Raw genomic sequence first — 23,866 nt, forward strand, 5'->3', positions numbered from 1 at the left:
CAGTAACTAGAAGAAACCCACTAGCATGTGTAGGAGTTGATTGAGCCATGTATGTGTTTCCTACCTTGCTATGCCTGCTATGCTTAGAGTTGTGTCAGGTCTGGTTCATCTGGGTGATGGGCTAGAGTGAAATGATTATGTCGGTAATGTGAGGGATGTGTTGAAGATGATTTGGTAAAGGTATCGATGAGAGGCCATGTCGGAGTACATGGTGGGTTGTTTCATTGAGGCCGTCCATAAGAACTGAGATCTATATGTGTGATTTAAGATTCAGTTACTACCATACATTGGGCCCGAAACCAATGGACCCTCTCGGCTTCTTAATCACCTTAGTACTCTATCCAGGAGTTGCAATTAGTTTCTGGTGTTTGTAGGTTATGTGTTGGTGGTCGTGCATAGCGCTGACCCTAGGGGCGGGCTATGTTGTGGTACATACACCGTGGCCTGGTATGTCGGGCGTCCGTTTGACGTCTCGGGACCCTGTTCACATTGTTCGGGGCCGTATGTGGAAACCTCGGCCGGACTCCCTACGGATGGAACCTGGATAGGCGATAAACCTGGACTAGAGACTTGAGTTTTTAGGTAGGCCGTGGTCGACACCCTCGTTGGGCTTCCGCTTGAAGGTTGCCGAGTACATGTCGTGTAAACGGTGGTAAGAAGTACACCCCTGCAGGGTTAACATCATCTATTCGAATAGCCGCGTCCGCGGTAAAGGACTACTTGGTTGCCTATACAGTTCATAGACAAGTTAATGGCTACTACTAAAAGACTCAAGATAAGTGTGAGTACCGAGGATGGTCCTCTCGTCGGATGGCAAGGGAGGATCCTCGGTGGAGTATTGTGTTGGTGATTAGTGGACTCGTGTGCGAAAACTATTTTACTAGTGGTGTCTCATAGGATAGCTTAGCCAAGGGTCAAAGCTGGCTTCCTGCAATAACTCCACCACCTTCTTGAGAATGAGCATGTATAGTAGGTTTTGATGTAAGACTTGTTGAGTGCCTTTGTACTCATGTTTGCTTAATTACTATTTTCAGACGACAACACCGCCCCCTCCGATGGGTTTTATGTAGATCTCAACGTCGATGAGTGACTTGCTACCCAGGTGGTGATCCTGGCCATGGGGGGCTCTATGTAGATAGACAGGCTTCGAGAAGCCTTCTTTCTTTCTAGTGTCTGTACTCAGACTATTTGCTTCCGCATGTGCTTGTATGCTTGTATGACTTGAGTGTCGGGTCATGTGACCCCTACTTGTATGAACATGTTATGTATGGCTCTCTGGAGCCTTTAAATAAAGTACTTGAGTTGTAGAGTTTTGTTGTGATGCCATGTTGTATTGCACATATCGAGCATATTGTGTGTATGATTGAAATGCTTGGTATCTGTGGGATCCGACAATCTAGTTGTTTATCCTTGGCAGCCTCTCTTATGGGGAAATGTAGTCTAGTGCTCCTTGAGCCCTAGTAGTCCGCTACAGCCCGGTTCACCGGAGTCCTGCTAGCCCAGCACTACTGCTCAGGACACTTGACTGGCCGGCATGTGTTTCACTTCGTTCCTATGTCTGTCCCTTCGGGGAAATGTCACGCGGTGACTTTCGGAGTCCTGCCTAGCCTGCTACAGCCCGGGTTCCCCGGAGTCCTGTTAGCCCAGTGCCACAGCCCGGATTCACACGCTGATGACCGACATGCTCGATGTGATTCATGTATGCCTGTCCCCATAGGTCTGTGCCGCTTTGGGTTCATGACTAGCCATGTCGGCCCGGGTTCTCTGTCATATGGATGCTAGCGACACTATCATATACGTGAACCAAAAGGTGCAAATGGTCCCGGGCCATGGTAAGGCGACACCCGTGGGGATACCGTGTGTGAGGCCGCAATGTGATATGAGGTGTTACCGGCTAGATCGATGTGACTTGGAATCGGGGTCCTGACAACGGAAGTGGCTGAACTGCAGCGAAATCTGGATATTGCGAAGGATGACGTTGCAATGATCAACAGGCGTCTTGACCACTCACAAGGTATGTATTTTGATCATTCTTTACACCAGTGTGCTTGACGCGGGAACGAGCTTTATATGAAATGTGCATGAAATGCAGATGGTGCCGCCGCCGTGGAGGCTCTTCGGGCAGAGCTAATCCGGGCCAAGGAGCGGGCCTGGTTTAGTGATGTTGCTATTGAAGGAGCATCGATTGAACTTAAGGCCGAACAAGCTGTGCGATGCCAGGGCGAGGAGAAGGATCCACGATGACACTCGCTTTGGAGAATGCTACTGGCCGCTGGGAATTTCTTGAGAAGGAGAATAAAGCCTTAACGGCTGAACTAGACAAGGCCGACAGGAGGCAAGAGAAGCGCGATCAGAGTCCAGAGCACTCCGTGAGGAGGTTCGGCAGGCGAAAGAGATAGTGGCTGGAATGCCTTTTCTGCTGCAGACTAAGTTCGGCGACCCGGACTATGCTCAGCTGATCCAAGTGTGGAGTTCTCCGGACGAGTATTTGGACTTGCCGAAGAGTTCTCCCGATGCAGGGCGATATTACCAAGCGCGAGCTGGATATGCAACGGAGAAGCTTTTTTGGTCACAGTTCAGTGCGTCGAAGCGCTCGCTGCTGCTCAATGAACGGATATCCCAATGGGTCGAACTTCATAGGGTATCTGGCGCTGCCATGAAGGATGTTATAATCCGGCTGTGGCCAACCGAGCCTGCGCCGAGTAGCTATTTCGGTTTGGTGCAGAAGCTTGTCGATGTGGTGCCGTGAATCGATGCTGCGAAGCAGTCGGCATGCATTGAAGGTGCACGGATGGCCCTTGCCTGAGTCAAGACATTCTGGGGAATGATGAAGGCCATCGACGTTGCAACGAAGGGTCCGCCAGAAGGCAAGGACCGTCTGGAACTGGAGCGTTATTTTGAAGACGTCCTAGAGGCTGCCCGCTTGATAGAGGGTCAATGCTCGAAAAATATAATGTTCGAGTGAGGTGTATGATGATTGTAAAAGACAATTTTGTAGTTAATCTATTTATGTTTTGCTCGAAAAGCATGAATTCCTCCTGTGCAGTCGTTTTAATATAATCTGAAAGTTTTCCAGTCATCGGTTTCAGCCCCCTCATAGGAAGTACGGGGGTGTTTGAAAAAGCATTTAATCACTCTTTATCCAACGTCTTGGTCCATGAAGCAAGTGATAATGCGTCGAACCAAGCAATCGGACTATAAGGCATTAACACTTTCACTTAACCATAGGAGTTTTATGGTGGGGCTACGACATAGCCCCTGGTGTGTATGCGGCATGTGGTGCCTTGCATATATGATCTGAAAAAGATCCCTCATGTTACACGGAGAATCGCTAAAGATTCCAATAAGTCGTCAAGTGGTTGACCAGCTCTCGCCGCATCATGACAGTCAGTTTTCGGCTTTCTCTACTGAGGTTTAGGCCAGGGCACAATCGCAGTAGTTCTCCCTTTACTACCCTAGCCAATAGAGCGGAATGTAGGGTAGCAAACATAGGAGCCGGGCAACCCAACTATTGACCCAATACAATGATTCGAAGCTGATGCATATAAGGCCAAACTTGCGACGCCGAAGTATGCTATAGAGCTGTTCGGACTTTTACTGGCAGCTCATTCATTCCCATGCCGAGCCCCTGGTAGGGTATGCCGAGGTGCATCTGCAGAGTAGCTGTTAAGGTCGTACTTGTTGTTGAAAGAGTATGAAAGATCGGTTCGGATGAGACTTACTGAGAATGGAGCGATGTGCCAATGATAAATTTATGTGTATATATATAATAAAGAGAGAGAAACCACGGACCTGGCTATTTGACATGCTTGGGGTCAGGATCAGAGGAAAGAGGGCATAGTACAGGTTCGGAATAAAGAGTGTGGTCCAAAAAAAGTTATTTTGGACCTCCTGTCGCACATCTGCGTCGCCCTTCCTCGGGGAGGGGAATCCTTAATGGAAGTAGCCCCTTAGGTGAGCATACGGATCCGAACTCCGATAGATTCTATTGTAGATGCTGTCCAGCTGGTCACCTGTTCTTTAGGGGTGATACAGAAAAATAAGGTAAACAGATAAAAAAATGTTACGGGAATGCTTGTCGGGTTGTCTGTATTGTGCTTCCGCCGATGCCCATAGTATCTTGAGTGCGTAGTGATGTGCGCGTGGTGCAAATTTTGCCAGTACATTACGTGGGTGGCGGAAGACGAACTGCTATTCACGTTCCTGAAGTGGTAGAACATCGGAGGGAAACTATTTCTGGCCCCTGGCGTTCTGCTGGCGAGCCGATCCGTCATATTTATCGCCTGGCAACCTCCTCCCCTTTTTATTAGCGTTAAGCTTGCCTGCCTGCTTGAAGACCCAAAAGTTTTAGTTAGTATGATTAGCTGGCCTATCAGGGTGACCGTGAATCTGACAAGGTCGGTCCAATATCCTGTCAAGGGTGGATGGTCCATCCTGGTTTGCCTTTAGTGGCTTCTTCCGTTGACCGGGCTTCGGATTGTGAAATCCGGCGTGCACCACTATGTCGCGTATATTACTGTGACTGTTGTGTTCGGGTCGTCGTGGCTTGCCGTTGCCATCTCGGATTTTGGAAGTGCCCGGGCCACTAGCGTCGTTGATTTTACGAGCAAGCCAGTTGTCTTCTCCCACGCAGAAGCGGGTCATTAGAGCGGTAAGGGCTGCCATGGATTTGGGTCCTTCCTGGCCGAGGTGACGCGCTAGCCATTCATCCCGGACGCTATGTCTGAAGGCTGCAAGGGCTTCTGCGTCCGGACATTCGACAATTTGGTTCTTTTTGACTAAGAACCTGGTCCAGAGCCCCCTGGCTGACTCACCGAGCTCCTGGACAATGTGACTTAAGTCATCAGCGTATAATGGCCGGACATATGTTCCTTGGAAGTTGTCTCGAAAGGCGTCTTCCAAATCTTCCCAGTTGCCAATAGAATTTTCTGGCAAACTGTTTAGCCAGTATCGAGTTGGCCCTTTAAGCTTGAGAGGTAAGTATTTAATGGCGTGGAGGTCGTCTCTGCGGGCCATGTGAATATGGAGGAGGTAATCCTCGATCCATACCATGGGATCTGTTGTTCCATCGTATGATTCGATGTTAATGGGTTTAAACCCATCTGGAAATTCGTGCTCCATTACTTCGTTGGTGAAGCAGAGAGGGTGTGCGGTTCCTCTATATTGGGCCACACTATGAAGCACCTTCGGCGGGCTCCGTTTACGGTGCTCGGACCGGGCATGGTCAGCTTTATAGCGTCTGAATAGGCGACCATCATCGTCGGTTGGTGTATATCTTCATCATCTGTACATTGATCTTGTGCGTCCTGCTCTACCCTCCGTGTCTTGGTTGATATCATGGGTATTCCCCTGAGCTATTTTCTTTTGACGGCTCGATGGGTTGGTATGGTGCTCTGCTTGGGATGCTGCTTTGTCTGGACCAAATTGTGGTCGGCCCGCCGCATTGTTCGATGGTGGTATGGGTTCCATCGCTCTGCCATTGTGTTGAGGGAGCCACCTATTCTTGGGGTGGCTTTTGACTGGGCTGCTAAGGCCGTATTCTTCGGCGGCCAAGACCTCGGTCCATCTATCATTGAGCGAATCTTGGCTTGCTTGAAGCTGCAGCTACTTCTTTCTTAGGCTCCTTGCAGTGGCTATAAGTCGGCATTTAAGGCGCTCCTGCTAGAGAGGTTCCTTGGGCATGATAAAATCCTCATTGCCGAGGATCTCCTCTTCCTCGGAGAGTGGGAGATAATTGTTGTCCTCCGAGTCCCCATATGTGGTCTGTTCTTCAGAGCTATCTTGCCTGCCTTCCTGTTCATCCTGCTCGGATTCTATCTCAACAGGGTCTTTGTTGTCCGGAGTATCGTCTTCTCTGGTGCTAGCAGTGTTTTCTCTTGGGAGATGTGACCTAGGGCACCGGTGTCCGGGCTGTGTGCCAGGTGGTTTATTCTCGACCAGATCCTCTTTGTCATTGTCGAGAGCGCCATAAGGTGTGTCTATCATACACACGTCATACCAGGAAGTGGTGATCCTATGTCGAGCGGGTAGTAAGCTCTGGCCTTGCCCCTCATCGTCGTCTACACCATCGATGTCTTCGGGGTGGGGGTCGGGCATGTTGGTTAGGTTTTCAATAGTGGCTACGAAATGGGTGGCCGGTGGGAAACAAAATTCTCCATCGTCCGCTGAAAGTTCGAACCGAACATAGTTTGGCGATGGGTCGTTTTCCAGGGATAGGTTTTTTAGCAAGTTTAGTATGTCACCCATGGGCGAGTGTTGGAAGACATCTGCGGCGCTGAACTTGAAGATCGATAATCGATCGAGTTCGGTATACGTGGGCTCGCAGGGTTCGGAGTTGGACGTCGGAGGCGAGTCCGATGTTCCGTTGATGCGGATACCGTATGAAGTGGAATCTGCGTGCGGCTCCAGCACTGTGGAATTGGTAGCCCCCGTGATGGGGTCGAGCTTCCCATCTTCGGGCGACTTGATCTTCTTCGGATTTAAGGCCAGAGCTGCTACAAGAGCTATCTCCTAGATGCGGCCCGATGATAGGTTTAAGCCATGTTCATCGAGGCAATGGGGAGCGGTCGCCGCGGTCTCAAATCCGTCGAAGATCAAATCTCCCCGGATGTCCGCGACGTAATTTAAGCTTCCGAATCTGACCTGATGGCCAGGGGTGTAGCTGTCGATCTGCTCTAGATGGCCAAATGAGTTGGCCCGCAGTATGAAGCCACCAAATACGAAGATCTGTCCGGGGAGGAAGGTTTCTCCCTGGACAGCGTCATTACTGATGATCGAAGGGGCCATCGAGCCTTCTACCGACGGCACAGTGGAATTCTCAATGAAAGCACTACTGTCGGTGTCAAAACCAGTGGATCTCGGGTAGGGAGTCCCGAACTGTGCGTCTAGGATCGATGGTAACAGGAGACGGGGGACACGATGTTTACCCAGGTTCGGGCCCTCTCTATGAAGGTAATACCCTACTTCTTGCTTGATTGATCTTGATGAATATGAGTATTACAAGAGTTGATCTACCACAAGATCGTAATGGCTAAACCCTAGAAGCCTAGCCTATGTGGGTATGGTAATAAGTATATGTGTTATCCTTTCCGGACTATCCCCTTCGGTTTATATAGACGCCGAGGGGATCTAGGGTTTACATGGAGTCGGTTACATAAGAAGGAATCTTCAGTCGCCAAGCTTGCCTTCCACGCCAAGTAGAGTCCAATCTGGACACGAGTATGGTCTTCGATCTTCACAGCCCATCAGTACGGCCCATGGATAACAGGCCGGACGCCCGAGGACCCCTTTGTCCAGGACTCCCTCAGGGAGGACTTGGAAGAAGCCTTCCTTGATAACTTCCAAGGTACATATGTTCGACCTCCGGACGCTGACGACTTAATCCATATAGTCAAACAGCCCGGAGAGTCCGCCAGGAAATTCTGGACTAGGTTCTTAACTAAAAAGAACCAGATCGTTGACTGTCCGGATGCCAAGCCCTAGCAGCCTTTAAACACAGCATCCACGACGAATGGCTCGCCCGCCACCTCGGCCAAGAGAAGCCAAAGGCCATGGCGGCCCTCACGGCACTCATGACCTGCTTTTGTGCGGGCGAGGATAGTTGGTTGGCCCGTAGCAAAAACAATGCAAGCGACGCCGGCACCACTGAAGCTAAAAATAGCAACGACAAGTCTCGACTCAATAGATACAAGCGTCAAAATAACAATGACAACACCGAGGATACGGTGGTCAATGCCGGATTCAGTGGCTCTAAGTCCGGTCAGCGGAAGAAGTCATTCAGAAAGAACAGTTCGTGCCCATCTAGCTTGGACCGCATACTTGATCGTCCGTGCCAGATTCACGGCACCCCAAACAAACCACCCAATCATACCAATAGAGATTGTTGGGTTTTTAAACAGGCCGGCAAGTTAAATGCCGAAAACAAGGATAAGGAATAGCAAAGCGAAGCCGACGACGAGGAGCCCCGGTCACCGAACACAGGGGGACAGAAGAAGTTCCCCCCTCAGGTCAAAACGGTGAACATGATATACGCTACCCATATCCCCAAGAGAGAGCGCAAGCGCTGGCTTAGGGACGTCTACGTGATAGAGCCAGTCGCCCCAAAATTTAATCCATGGTCGTCATTCCCGATCACTTTTGATCGCCGGGATCATCCGACCAGTATCCGTCACGGCGGTTCAGCCGCATTGGTCCTAGACCCAATAATTGATGGATTCCACCTGACGCGAGTCCTGATGGACGGTGGCAGCAGCCTCAACTTGCTCTATCAGGATACAATGCGAAAAATGGGCATTAACCCATCATGGATCAAGCCCACAAAGACCACCTTTAAAGGAGTCATACCGGGCGTAGAGGCCTGCTGTACAGGCTCAATCACACTAGAGGTTGTCTTCGGATCTCCGGACAACTTCCAAAGCAAGAAGTTAATCTTCGATATCGTCCCCTTTCGCAGCGGCTACCACGCACTGCTCGGATGAACCACATTTGCTCGATTCAACGCGGTGCCACCCTACGCTTATCTCAAGCTCAAGATGCCCGGACCACGCGGCATCATAACAGTTAATGGAAACACGGAATGCTCCCTCCGCACCGAGGAGCACACCGCTGCCTTAGCGGCAGAGGTACAGGGCGGCCTTTTCATGCAGAATCTCAATTCGGCGGTCGATCCCCCGGATACTGTCAAGAGAGTCCGAATCATTCTGTAGAAGGACAGCTCGTCAAGAGCTCGACTAGCAATTTGGCCTCCGTCCCAGGCCTGACCAAGTGGCGGCAATTGTACCGCGCGTACATAATTACGCACTAAAAGTACCATGGGCACGGATGGAGGCATAATCAACTTGTGATCCGCAATACGGCTCGACCGCCCCGGACACACATAATTTCACTATTTCCTTTTTCTTTTATTTTTCTCTTTTTCATAGGCCTTTCCTGACGGCTTGACCATCGACTCTTTTCGAAGGAGAAAAACACCAAGGTGACAAGAAGCATGACGTACTTGGGAATCTTTAGGTGGTTTCTTTAATGATCCCTTTACCTGTTTTTAGGACCCACACGCAGCTCTCCCTTGGTTAAGGCATAGTAAATAGCCTTCTGCTTATCGCACTACTTGTATAAATGCGCTTTAATGCACCAAGGAAATTATAATAGAAACAGTTTGCAGCCCAAATTTTACGGCTCTAGCCCACCACTTGTTCTTCTTTTACTTCATTTTTGTCTTTTCTTTTCTGTTAACTCTATCAGATAACACCCGTACACTCTCGTGCATTTCAATTTGTCAAGGGCTTCATAGCGCCTCGCAACATGGCAACAGAAGTCTGAACACTTTTACAGTACAGTTCGGCACCCCGAATTTAGCACTATATGCATTGGCTCCGAATCATGTCTTTGGTCAATAGTTGCGTTGCCCGGCTCCTGTGCTTACTACCTTACGTTCCGCTATATCGGCTGGTAGTAAAGGGAGAACTACTGTGATTGTGCCCTAGTTTACCCAAGTGATCACCTCAGTAGAGAAAGCCGCAAACTGACTGTCATGACGCGGTGAGAGCCAGTCAGCTCTTTGGAGGTCTCAAATCCTTAGAGATTTTTTCCGCATTATGTGAGGATCGGTACTTACCTGATCAAGTGTTTATAGCATCCTAGTCTGGATACTAGGGGATGTGCCTATATTTCTATTGTCAAACTCCTATGGCTAAGTGAGGGTGCTAAAGCCGCATAGTCCGATTGCCTGGTTCGTCGCGATAAACACCTCCTTCAAGGACCAAACAATTGGATCAAGAGTGTTTAGATTACATCCCGAACACCCCCGTATTTCCTACATGGGGGCAGAAGCCAACGACTGGCCAACTCTCAGATTTCGCATAACACGGCCGCACAGGAGGAGAATTTTTTAACAAAACATTATATTACATAGCGATTTTGTTTCATTATACAAGGCAAAGACAACATGAATGTATTCATTCTAAAATAATGTCTTGCGCACATTGCGTTGCTACAATGCGAGACCCCTCTAATACATCTGCAAAATACCGCTCAGGCATGCAGTGCTCCTTTCCCTCTGGCGGCCCCTTGGTCGTCAGCTTGACGGCGTCCATCTTCGCCCACCACACCTTGATGCGGGCGAAGGCCATGCGCGCACCTTCAATGCAGGCCGATCGCTTGACGACGTCGAGCCGAGGACAGGCATTCACCAGCCGCTTCACAAGCCGGAAGTAGTTGCCGGGCATAGCTTTGGCAGGCCACAGCCAGATTATCAAATCCTTCATGGCCAGTTCGGCCACCCTATGCAGCTCAACCAGCTGTTTTAGCTGATCGATGAAGGGCACGGGATGCTCTAGCGCAAGGTATTGTGACCAGAACAGTTTCTCCATTGAGCTCCCTTCTTCGGCCCGGAAGAACTCCGCGGCATCGGACACACTGCACGGCAGATCTGCAAATACCCCTGGAGAACTCCGAATCCGGGTGAGTAGGAAATATTTCTTCTTCACATACTTGCTTTGCATACTAAATGTCTTACCCGCTGCGATCTTCTTAGCCTCCTGGATCTCCTAGAGGGCACCCTGGGCTTCAACCCGGGCCGCTTCCATGCTTTGGCGAGCCTTTGAGAGTTCGGCCTCTCGAGCCGAAACATCACCCTCCAAGGCCTCATACTTCTTCACAGCATCTTGGAGCTCTTGTTGGACCTTGTTCCGCCTGGCCTTAAGCTTCTTACGAGCGGCATGCTCCTTGACAGCTTTCCCCTTGGCTTCGGCCAGGGCCTTTTTCAGGGCCTCGACCTCGGTCGTCGCCCCTACACATATCATCACACTACGGTCAATATACATCATTTATTATTTCCAAAAAAATAGCGAGTCACTACATACCTTGTTGGTCTTCTAGCTGCTTCCTCGCCTGGCCGAGCTCCTCTTCGGCCCGCTCCAGTCTCTGCTTTAGTCCGAAGACTTTGGCAGTGTGAGAGGTCGCGGCCAGCAGCGACGCCTGCTTATTCACATCAGACATAGTTTGGTTAGTTTCCTGCAAAAATTAATTGATCCTCTGTCTGGCTTTTTTTCGAACACCGGACAGTGTCTCAGGGGCTACTGTCTATATTGGGATTTTCTCGGTTAACGCCGCTTACCTCAAAACCTGTCAGTAGGCCGCTGCAGGTTCGGTCAGTCCGCTCTTAACGGACTGAACCTTCTCAATCACCGTACCCATAAGGATACGGTGTTCTTCCACAATGGAAGCACCCCGTAGCGCTTCCAATAGATTATCCGACGCCTTTGATTGGACAGAGGTCACCGGCGGGACGGGCACGCCTCCTTCTCTTGAAGGAGGCTGCTTGTCACACTCCGAGGCCGTATGGGTCTCCGGATCCGTGCTCGGATGGGGGGCGAATTAAGCACGTCCCCCATCGTCAGTCTCCATGGGGGTCTGTTCCCCCATGTGTCCGGCGGCCGAGGTGTCGCCCTCCGGCGCCGCCATGACGGCCTCCTGAACCTCTCCCTGGCCTGGAAAGGTCCTTGGGGACAGCACCTCGTCATCTCCCTTGGCCTTGGGAGAGTAAGCGGCAGGCGGTGTCTCGCTGGCCATTTCCTTTGAGTCCAATGAGCCTCTTGATGAGGATCGCTGGGAGCTATCGTGGGATGGATTGCAATAACATTATTAAACAATATAAAATACCATAAGGTGCAGAGGCCGGATAAATGGACGTGTGTGGGTTCATTGTACTCACGATGCGGCCAGGGGCTTGTTCCGGGAGCATCGCTCCGGACTGCTGTCGACGTCCCACGCGGAGCTGTCCGCGAGAGGGCCTTTCCCCTTCTTGGGCGCCTCCGCCTCCAGATTTGTGGAGGCCGCCCTCTTCTTCCTCCCCCCATCAGGGGGAGAGTCGCTCTCCTCCTCATCATCATCGTCGTCGTCTTCGGCGGCAGAGGAGCGGGTCTTGTCTTCGGACGTCACGTCTGAAGCGCCCTTGCAGCGGGGGCCACTCCAGACCCCCTTGGCCTTCTTCTCCGATGCCGTACAGGGCGTCGGCACCAGCATCTTCGCCAGGCACAGGATGATTGGTTCCTTGGGTAGCGGAGCCGGACACCGAATCCGCTTCGCCCTCTCCATCCATTCCTGAAGAAGCAATGATTATAAAAGTTCAGATATCCTCCTTGTAACAAGCAAGTAGAGGATGTGTTAAAGGCTTACCTTGTTGGCGAGGTGGTTAATGTCGTGCCCGCAGTCCGAGTCTGTGGCTGGCAGTTTCCCGTTTCCCTTGAAGAGCAACTTCTAGGCATCTTTGTGAGTGGTTTCGAAGAGCCTCCTTAGGGTTTGGTGCTTCTTCGGATTGAACTCCTATAAAGGGCAACTTCAGCTTTGGCACGGGAGAATTCAGCGAATTAGCATCACCTGGATTACATCAACGAGCTTGATATCTTTATCCACCATGCTCTGAATGCGTGTCTGCAGCGCTATCAGCTCATCTGACGAAGACCAATTCGGGATCTTCTCAACCCAGGAGGTGAGTCGCATTGGAGTGCCAGAGTCGAATACGGCACCTGCGGACCAGTTGGCACCATGGGGTTCTGTGATGTAGAACCATAGTTGATGCCATTCCTTGACAGTCTCCACGAAAGTGCCTTTCGGCCAGGAGACATTGGTCAGCTTGCTCACCATGACACCTCCGCATTCCGCGTGCTGGCCATCCACCACCTTCGAGTTCACATTGAAGACCTTGAGCCATAGCCCGAAGTGGGGTTGGATGCGGAGGAAGGCCTCACACACGACGATGAACACCGAGATGTTGAGGAAAGAGTTCGGGGCTAGGTCATGGAGGTCTAGCCCGTAATAGAACATCAACCCGCGGACAAAAGGGTGGAGTGGAAACCCTAGCCCGCGGAGGAAACGAGGGATGAATATCACCCTCTCATTGGGTTTCGGCATGGGGACGACTTGCCCCTTGGCTGGAAGACGGTTGGCGATTTCCATTGCCTGATACCCGGCCGCCCGAAGCTCAGTAATGTCCTTCTCCTTGATGGAGGAGGCCATCCACTTGCCTTGACCTCCGAATCCAGACATGGTTGAGTGCTTGCTCGAGTGGGGAAAAGATGAGAACTTGGGCGCTAGAGCTCAAGACTGGAAGGGCAGAGGAAGAGAGAAGGCATGGGATAAGAAGGGGGAATCCTTATCCCTTTATAAAGGCAGTGAATATCGAATGCCTCCCCACTCGCCCTAAAACTCGCCTATTCCCAAGGGCTGTGTAAATGGCACGGTTGGGTTACCCATGCCCGTATTGATGAGAATCCCGCAATAAGGGGACACGATCTCTGCTTTGACAAGACGTGCCAATGGAAACCGCATCTCGAAGCGCGGAACGGCAGACAAAAACGGTTTGATATAATGGCCGGACAGACGTGATGCCATCTTGTAAAAAGTTGTCAGTAGATGGGACTCGTGAAATATTATATTCCCTGCAGTTGTGTGTGGTGCTTTTGTTGCAGATCCGGACACCTTCATTTTATCCAAAGACTATCTTGGAGTATTCGGAAAGTGGAACCCGCCTTGCAATGCCGAAGACAATCTGCGCGCCGGACACATCGTCATTGAAGCCTGGTTCAGGGGCTACTGAGGGAGTCCTGGACTAAGGGGTCCTTGGGTGTCCAATCTATTGGATATGGGTCGGACTGATGGGCCATGAAGATACAAAGACCGAAGACTCCACCCATGTCCGGATAGGACTCTCCTTGGCATGGAAGGCAAGCTTGGCAATCAACTATGAAGATTCCTTTCTCTGTAAACGACCTTGTGTAACCCTAGATCCCTCATGTGTCTATATAAACCGGAGGGATAGGTACATAGATATATCCTCATATTCATAGTCAGGCTAGACTTTTAGGGTTTAGCCATTATGATCTCGTGGTAGATCAACTCTTGTAATACTCATATTCATCAAGCAGGAAGTAGGGTATTACCTCCATAGAGAGGGCCCGAACCTGGGTAAACATTATGTCCCCCACCTCCTGTTACCATCAATCCTAGACGCACAGTTCGGGACCCCCTACCCGAGATCTGCCGGTTTTCACACCGATAGGCGACCCCCTTCCTTATCTGCCGGAGGGGGAAGGAAAGAGGAGGGAGGAGGGAAGGAAGGGGGAGGCTGAATCCCTCCCCTTTCCTTCTACCTTCCCCTCTTTCCTTCTCCTCTGGTTCGGCCCATATGGGGGCGCACCAGCCACTGGTGGTTGATGCGTTTCCCCTCTTGGCCCATTAGGCCCATATCTTTTGTCGAGGGTGCCCGGAACCCCTTCTGGTGACCCGATAGGTACCCGGTACCCCCCGGAACACTTCTAGTGTCCGAATAACATCGTCCTATATATCAATATTTACCTCTCGACCATTCAGAGACTCCTCGTCATGTCCGTGATCTCATCCAAGACTTCGAACAACATACGGTCACGGAATCACATAACTCGTATAATATAATATTGTCATCGAACATTAAGCGTGCGGACCCTATGGGTTCGAGAACTATGTAGACATGACCGAGACACCTCTCCGGTCAATAACCAATAGTGGAACCTGGATGCCCATATTGGCTCCTACATATTCTACGAAGATCTTTATCGGTCGAACCGTTATGACAACATACGTTATTCCCTTTGTCTGTCGGTATGTTACTTGCTCGAGATTCGGTCATTGGTATCTTCATACCTAGTTCAATCTTGTTACGGGAAAGTCTCTTTACTCGTTCCATAGTACATCACCTTGTGACCAAGTCCTTAGTCATTTGCTTGCAAGCTTATGATGTGTGAGGGAGTCCTGGATTAGGGGGTGTTCGGATAGCCGGACTATGGCCCTGTTTGGTTCGGCTATGGATTTCTAAAAGCAGCTATGGAAAATAGCTGCGGAAAATCTGATGTGAAAAAGATGTAGGTCATTTGACAAACCAACTGATACAGCCTTTTCAGATTTTGTCCCGCAGCGGAATCAGATTTTGGAAAGCACGTCCCGGGCTACTTCCGCTTTTGGTTCAGATTTTGGCAGCGGATTTCTGGAATCGGATTCTGCTGGGTTCGCCCTTTGGTTCAGATTCTGCTGCGCGGCAGCGGAATCCGTCGATAGAAGCTGAACCAAATAGGGCCTATACCTTCAGCCGGACTCCTGGACTATGAAGATACGAGATTGAAGACTTCGTCCCGTGTCCGGAAGGGACTTTCCTTGGCATGGAAGACAAGCTTGGCGATACGGATATGTAGATCTCCTACCATTGTAACCGACTTTGTGTAACCCTAACCCTCTCCGGTGTCTATATAAACCGGAGGGTTTTAGTCCGTAGGACAACATACACAACAACAATCATACCATAGGCTAGCTTCTAGGGTTTAGCCTCTCCGATCTCGTGGTAGATCTACTATTGTACTACCCATATCATCAATATTAATCAAGCAGGACGTAGGGTTTTACCTCCATCGAGAGGGCACGAACCTGGGTAAAACTTCGTGTCCCTTGCCTCCTGTTACCATCCGGCCTAGACGCACAGTTCGGGACCCCCTACCCGAGATCCACCAGTTTTGACACCGACATTGGTGCTTTCATTGAGAGTTCCTCTGTGTCGTCGCCGTCAGGCTCGATGGCTCCTACGATCACCAATAACGATGTAGTCCAGGGTGAGACCTTCCTCCCCGGGTAGATCTTCGTCTTCGGCGGCTTCGCACTGCGGGCCAATTCACTTGGCCATCTGGAGCAGATCGAAAGCTACGCCCCTGGCCGTCAGGTCAGATTTGGAAGTTTAAACTACACGGCTGACATCCGCGGGGACTTGATCTTCGACGGATTCGAGCCACTGCCGAGCGCGCCGCACTGTCCCGACGAGCATGATCTAGCTCTGCCACCGAACAGTGCCCTGGAGGCCACACCCGCATCGGCTTCGACCCTTAATTCGGAGCCAACTGCGCCGATCAAGGATGGGTGGTCGGATGCCGCCTCGGGGGCTGCGATCCCAACGGCGATTGAGCCGAACACCAGCCCCGCACTCCGCAAGACTCGTGACTCCAAGGAGCCGGACTCCTCTCTGGACTCCGAACCATCCGCTCCCCTGCCGATCGAATCCGATTGGGCACCGATCATGGAGTTTACTGCCGCGGACATCTTTCAGCACTCGCCTTTCGGCGATATTCTGAAGACACTAGAGTCTCTCTCTTTATCAGGAGAGCCCTGGCCGGACTACGGTCAGCAAGGTTGGGGTACGGACGATGAAGAAATTCAAAGCCCACCCACCACCCACTTTGTAGCCACTGTCGACGATTTAACCGACATGCTCGACTTCGACTCCAAAGACATCGACGGTATGGACGCCGATGAAGGAGACGATGAAGAACCAGCGCCTATCAGGCCCTAGAAATCCACCTCGTCCTATGACATATACATGGTGGACACCCCAAAAGAAGGAGATGGCGATGGAACAGCGGAGGATGACCCCTCCAAGAAACAGCCTAAGCGCCAGCGTCAGCGGCGCCGCTCAAAATCCCACCAAAACAAATACGGTGATTCCAGCATGGGAGATAATAATACTCCGGAAAGTGCCGAAGAAAACCCCCTCCAGCAAGATTTAGCACAGGAGGATGGAGAAACCAGCCCTCATGAGAGAGCGGCAGACAGAGAGGTCGAGGACGATAATTATATGCCTCGCTCCGAAGACGAGGCAAGCCTTGACAACGACGAGTTCGTCGTGCCAGAGGATCCCGTCGAGCAAGAATGTTTTCAATGCAGGCTTATGGCCACGGCAAGAAGCCTCAAGAAAAAACAGCAACAGCTTAGAGCTAATCAAGATTTGCTAGTCGACAGATGGACTGAAGTCCTTGCGGCCGAAGAGAATAAACTCGAACGCCCCTCCAAGAGCTACCCAAAGCGCAGGTTGCTACCCCGATTAGAGGAGGAAGCACTTAAACCTACATCACCCCCACTCGATACGGCCGATCGGCCACCTCGTGGCCGCGACAGAGAGGCCTCTCGGCCCTCCACTCAAGCCGCACCCCGTACCAAGGCACGGGAAAATGCGCCAGACCTATGAGATATGTTAAAGGACAAGGCAAGGCAAACAAGATCGATCTACGGATCGCGTGGGTGCCCCACGACTCGAGACGGTAACCGTCACGCCGGCCACAAATTCGGCAGGGCCGAACACAGTAGACAAAGCTCATTGGAGCTACGTCGTGATATAGCCCAGTACAGAGGCACCGCACACCCACTATGCTTCACAGACGAAATAATGGATCATCAAATCCCCGAGGGTTTCAAACCCGTAAACATCGAATCATATGATGGCACAACAGATCCCGCGGTATGGATCGAGGATTATCTCCTTCATATCCACATGGCCCGCGGCGATGATTTCCACGCCATCAAATACCTCCCACTCAAGCTTAAAGGACCAGCTCGGCATTGGCTTAATAGCTTGCCAACAGGATCAATCAGTTGTTGGGAGGACCTGGAAGCCGCATTCCTCGACAATTTCTAGGGCACTTATGTGCGACCCCCAGACGCCGATGACCTAAGTCACGTAATTCAGCAGCCAGAGGAATCGGCCAGGCAATTCTGGACACGGTTCCTAACAAAGAAAAATCAAATAGTCGATTGTCCAGACGCTGAAGCCCTAGCAGCCTTCAAGCACAATATCTGTGACGAGTGGCTTGCCCGGCACCTTGGATAGGAAAAGCCGAAATCTATGGCAGCACTCACGACACTCATGACCCGCTTTTGCACGGGAGAAGACAGCTGGCTTGCTCGTAGTAACAACATGACCAAGAACCCTGGTAATTCGGATACCAGGGGCAGTAGTGGCAGGTCGCGTCGCAACAAACATAAGCGCCGCATTAACGGCGACAATGCTGAGGATACGGCAGTTAATGCCGGATTCAGATGCTCTAAATCCGGTCAGCAGAAAAATCCATTCAAAAGGAATCCTAGGGGGCCGTCCAGTTTGGACCGAATACTCGACCGCTTGTGCCAGATACATGGCACCCCCGAAAAGCCGGCCAATCACACCAACAGGGATTGTTGGGTGTTCAAGCAGGCAGGCAAGATAAATGCCGAAAATGAAGACAAGGGGCTGCATAGCGATGACGATGAGGAGCCCCGGCCGCCGAACAACAGTGGACAGAAGGGTTTTCCCCCACAAGTGCGGACGGTGAACATGATATACGCAACCCACGTCCCCAAAAGGGAGCGGAAGCGCACGTTAAGGGACGTATACGCGGTAGAGCCAGTCGCCCCAAAGTTCAACCCATGGTCCACCTGCCCGATCACCTTTGATCGAAGGGACCATCCCACTAGCATCCGTCATGGCGGATTCGCCGCATTGGTTCTAGACCCAATTATTGACGGATTTCATCTCACCAGAGTCCTTATGGACGGCGGCAGCAGCCTGAACCTGCTTTACCAGGATACAGTGCGGAAAATGGGCATAGATCCCTCGAGGATTAAGCCCGCCAAAACGACCTTTAAAGGCGTAATAAAAGGTGTAGAGGCCAACTATATAGGCTCAGTCACACTTGATGTGGTCTTCGGATCTCCGGATAATTTCCGAAGCGAGGAGTTAATCTTTGACATAGTCCCATTCCGAAGTGGCTATCACGCACTGCTCGGGCGAACCGCATTTGCCAAGTTCAATGCGGTACCGCACTACGCATACCTTAAGCTCAAAATTCCAGGCCCTCGAGGAGTAATTACGGTCAATGGAAACACTGAACGCTCCCTCCGAACGGAGGAGCACACGGCGGCCCTTGCAGCAGAAGTACAAAGCAGCCTCTCCAAGCAGTTCTCCAGTCCAGCCATTAAACGACCGGACACCGTCAAGCACGCCCGGAGTAACCTACAACAAGACCGCCTGGCACGATCCGAGCAGGCGTAGCAATGCGACCCCAACCCCAGCCCTCGCAAAAAGGCGACGCCAGTGCTTCGCGTACATAACTATGCTCTAGAAATACCATGGGTACAGGGGGAGGGGCACCATCATGGCACGCCCGAAACACGGCTTAAACCGCCCCAGGGGCTGCCGATTTTTTAATTTTCTCTTACCTTCAGGACTCCGTTCTTCGGAAAGCCTGTTCGGTAGATCAATTGCCGCACAAACGATGCAAGAACTAGGGAAGCAGACAAGCCACGCCGCATTACGAAACTCCTAGGTGGTCTTTATCACGAGCAGTATACCTGTTTCACATACCATTCCGCAGCCTGCCCCTAGAACGGACATGTTAAAAAGTCCAACCTTTTGCTTATCGCGTTATTTGTATCGTCCTGCTTTTATCACAGCCCTTTTTAATAAACAATGCATAGTTTTTGTCTATTTTCGCATTACTCTTTTTTTATATATGTTCATTGACGACATGTTGCACCCGGTACGGCCAAAATACGCCAGGGGCTTTAGTACCCCTCAATATGGTGTGAGAAGTCCAAACACTTTAACAAGTGCGGCACCCCGAACTTATAGCATTATATGCATCGGCTCCGAATCATGTCTTGGGTCAATAGTTGGGTTTGCCCGGCTCCTATGTTTTGGTGCCTTACGTTCCGCTATATCGGCTAAGGTAGCACTAGGAGAACCACTGCGATTGTGCCCCAGTTGAGCTGGGTCAAGCACCTTAGTGGAGAAAGCTAAAACTGACTGTCATGATGAAGCGAGAGCTGGTCGCTGTTCGAGAGGTTTTTCGAGTCCCTAAAGACTTATGCCGCTTAGAGCGAGGAGCCGGCTCTATCCGGCCAAGGCGTGAATAGCGCCCCGAACTCGGTCTTCCGAATACCAGGGGCTTCGCTGAAATTTAAAATTATAGAATTATATGGCTAAGTGAGAGTGTTCACGCATTATAGTCTGATTGCCTTGTTCGTTGGGCTGAGCGCCTCCCTCGAAGGACCCAAACATGGGAAAAAGAGCGCTCAGGTTTATCCCCGAACACCCCAGCACTAGCAGCACGGGGGCAGAAGCCGATGACTCGCCATCTCTCAGAATTGATAAACAGCCGCACAGAAGGTAATATTTTAAATTCCAACAGCATTGCTTAGCGCATATGAACAAGTTTTCAGCGCACGGGACAAAACGAGCAAGTTTCACTCAAAAATTACATCCCTAGAACATTCATCCGCCACAAGGCAGGCACCCTTCAGAACATCCTTATAATAATTCTCGGGCTTGCGATGCTCTTTCCCCAGCGGTGGCCCGTCCTTCACAAGCTTCTCAGCATCCAGCTTGCCCCAGTGCACCTTAGCACGGGCAAGGGCCCTACGGGCACCTTCAATGCAGACGGAGCGCTTGATGACTTCGAGACTTGGACAGGCCTCCACCAGCCGCTGCACCAGCCTGAAATAGCTCCCGGGCAGAGCCTCTCCAGGCCACAGCCGAACTATGAGGTCCTTCATGGCCTGTTCGGCCGCCTTGTGGAGCTCGACCAGTTGCTTCAACTGGTCTCTTAGGGGCACGGGGTGTCCGGCCTCAGCATGCTGAGACCAGAACACCTTCTCTGTCGAGCTGCCCTCCTTGGCTCGGTAGAATGCGGCGGCATCGGACACACTCCGGGGAAGATCTGCGAACGCTCCTTGAGAGCTCCGGATTCGGGTAAGTAACAAGTAACTCACGTTTATGTGTTTGCTTTGCATAAAGAATGCCTTACCCACCGCTATATTCTTCACCTCATCCAACTCCTGGAGGGTCTTCTGGGATTCAGCCTTGGCAGACTTGGCATTTTCAATAGCCACCGCGAGCTCGGACGCTCGCGTCTTTGAGTCAAGCTCCAAACTCTCATGTTTTTCCATGAGAGCCTGGAGCTCTTGCCGCACCTTGCCAACCTCGGCCTCATACTTCTCCCGCTCAGTGCGCTCCGTGGCCGCCCTCTTCTCGGCCTCGACCAGCGCTTGCTTAAGGGTCGCCAGCTCAGACGTGGCCCCTACAATAGCCACGATGATCCTGTCATTTTTTGCAATTGCACCTTTATATATATATATATATATTTAAAACAAGGTATTTCTTACCTTCCTTCTCCTCGAGCTGCTTCTTGGCACGCCCGAGCTCTTGCTCGGACTGCTCGAGGTTCTGCTTTAGCGTGTCCACTTCTGAAGTGAGTACGGCGGACGCCAGTAGAGAAGCCTGCATACGCATATTGACTCCTTTTTGTTAGACTCCTGCGAATTACTTTTTGATCCTCTATTCGGATTTTTCTTCCCGAACACCAAACAGAGCATCAGGGGCTACTGTCTATGCGGTAATATTATTTACTTACCTCAAAGCCTGTTAAAAGGCTAGTACAAGCTTCAGTCAGTCCGCTCTTGGCAGACTGAACCTTCTGGACCACCGCACTCATAATGGTGTGGTGCCCCTCGTCGATGGAGGCGCCTTTGAGCACCTCCAACAGATTGTCTGGTGCCTCCGGTTGGACGGGGGTCCCCGGCACGGCGGGCTTGCTCCTCTTGGAAGTAGGTCGCCCGCCGGACTATGGAACCTTTGAAGGTTCCGAAGCGGTGTCCGGCCTAGGGCCGGACTTGGAGCCCTGGGGGGTTCTGTCCCCTTCACTCCTGGGGTCCGGGAGGTCGCCTTGCGGCGCCTCCAGGACCACCTCCTCCCGGATTGGAACCTGTTGGGACAACACTTCGGTGTCGTCCGTAGGGCGGGGGGAGGAAGCCGTCGGAAGCGAATTCACATCCGATGAGTCCAGTGAACCGCTCGACGACGCGTCGAGCCGGTCTTTGGGTGGGCTACATAAACATATTCGACATAAGGGAAAGCTGTGCAACAAAGGAATGCTATGAATTACTCGGGTATCCGGATACTTATGATTTAGCCAGGGGCTTGGCCCTGGGCGGCCACTCCTCTCCGCCGTCGTCGGCATCGGTGGAGTAGTCCGGAGGAAGGGTTTTCCCCTTCTTATACCCTTTGGCCTCCCCAGTTGAGGCAACCTTCCTTTTCTTCCCTTCCCCCGCTGGAGGGGGAGGGGTCTCTTCTTCCTCCTCCTCGTCTTCATGGGAGGAGTGTGTCTTGGAGTCGTCGGATGAGGGATCCAACACCTCCAGGCACCGAGCACTCTTTCGAGTCCCCGTGGCCTTCTTCTTGGCCTTCTTCTCCGGCACCACATGGGGTGCCGGAACCAGCAGCTTCGCCAAGCGAGCGTCCGCTGGGCCTTCGAGCAAAGGAGCCGGACAGTTGATCTGTCCGGACGTCTCCTGCCAATCATGTCAAAGGTAAGGGAGCTTAGATCCCGCATGGAGTCAAACTATGAAAAACTGATACCCTGTAAAAGGAAAAAATAGCTTACCGCATGAGCGTGACGCTGCATACTGAATCCGCGATCCTCGGTAGCGGATGCGGGGGCCTCGGCGCCCTTGAAAAGCACCTTCCAGGCATCTTCGTATGTCGTGTCGAAGAGCCTGCTCAGAGTTCGGTGCCGCGCCGGGTCAAACTCCCACAGGTTGAAAGCCCGTTGTTGACATGGGAGGATCAGGCGGATGAGCATAACCTAGACTATGTTGACAAGTTTGAGCTTCTTGTCCACCAGGGTTTGGACGCATGTTTGGAGTCCGGTCAGCTCTCCTTTTTTACCCCACGACTGGCCCGTCTCCTTCCAGGAGGTGAGCCGCGTAGGGGGTCCAGATGGAAACTCGGGGGCTGCGACCCATTCAGGGTCGCGCGGCTCGGTGATGTAAAACCACCCCGATTGCCACCCCTTCAGGGTCTCCACAAAGGAGCCCTCGAGCCATAAGACGTTGGGAATCTTGCCCACCATGGCAGCTCCGCACTCCGCCTGGTTGCCGCGCACCACCTTAGGCTTGACATTGAAAGTCTTGAGCCATAGGCCGAAGTGGGGGCGGATGCGGAGGAAGGCCTCGCACACGACGATAAACGCCGAGATGTTGAGGACAAAGTTAGGGGCCAGATCATGGAAATCCAGGCCATAGTAGAACATGAGCCCCCGGACAAATGGGTGGAGAGGGAAGCCCAGTCCGCAGAGGAAATGGGGGAGGAACACCACCCTCTCATGGGGCCTAGGGGTGGGGATGAGCTGCCCCTTTTCGGGAAGCCGGTACGCGATGTCGTTAGAAAAGTATCCGGCCTTCCTCAGTTTTTTGATGTGTCCCTCCGTGATGGAGGAGACCATCCACTTGCCTCCTGCTCCGGACATGGCTGGAGAAGGTTGAGGTGGGGAGTGCGGACTTGGGCGCTGGAGCTCGAGTGTGCGAGAATGGATAAGCAAGGGAGGAAGAAGGCGTAGGTGAAAAGGTGGATCCTTATCCCCTTATATGGGTGGACGCAACTACGTGTCCCCACCAGCTTGGTAAAACTCGCTTATCTCCAAGCGACGTAATCAATTGCGCGGTTGGGTTACCCACGCCCATATTGATGAGAATCCCGGAATAAGGGGACACGATCTCCACTTTAACAAGACGTGCCAAGGAAACTGCCTCGCATGACGCGCTGAGGTGGGATAATAAAACGACTCGGATAAAGGCTTGGCCGTGGTGTGTCACACTATGGAATACGTCAGCAGATTAGATTTGTGTAAATGTTATGCTCTCTATGGCAATATGTGGAAACTTATTTTGCAGAGTCGGACACTATCTTTGTGTTCAAAATCTTCTATGAAGTACTTGGAGGAGGAACCCGCCTTGCAATGCCGTAGACAATCTGCGCGCCGGACTCATCATCATTGAAGCCTGGTTCAGGGGCTACTGAGGGAGTCCTGGATTTGGGGGTGTTCGGATAGCCGGACTATACCTTCAACCGGACTCCTGGACTATGAAGATACGAGATTGAAGACTTCGTCCCGTGTCCGGAAGGGACTTTCCTTGGCGTGGAAGGCAAGCTTGGCGATACGGATATGTAGATCTCCTACCATTGTAACCGACTTTGTGTAACCCTAAC

This window comes from Triticum urartu, chromosome 1A (genome assembly GCF_056163025.1).
Source record: "Triticum urartu cultivar PI428250 chromosome 1A, HENAU_Tu73, whole genome shotgun sequence".
Lineage (NCBI taxonomy): Eukaryota > Viridiplantae > Streptophyta > Magnoliopsida > Poales > Poaceae > Triticum > Triticum urartu.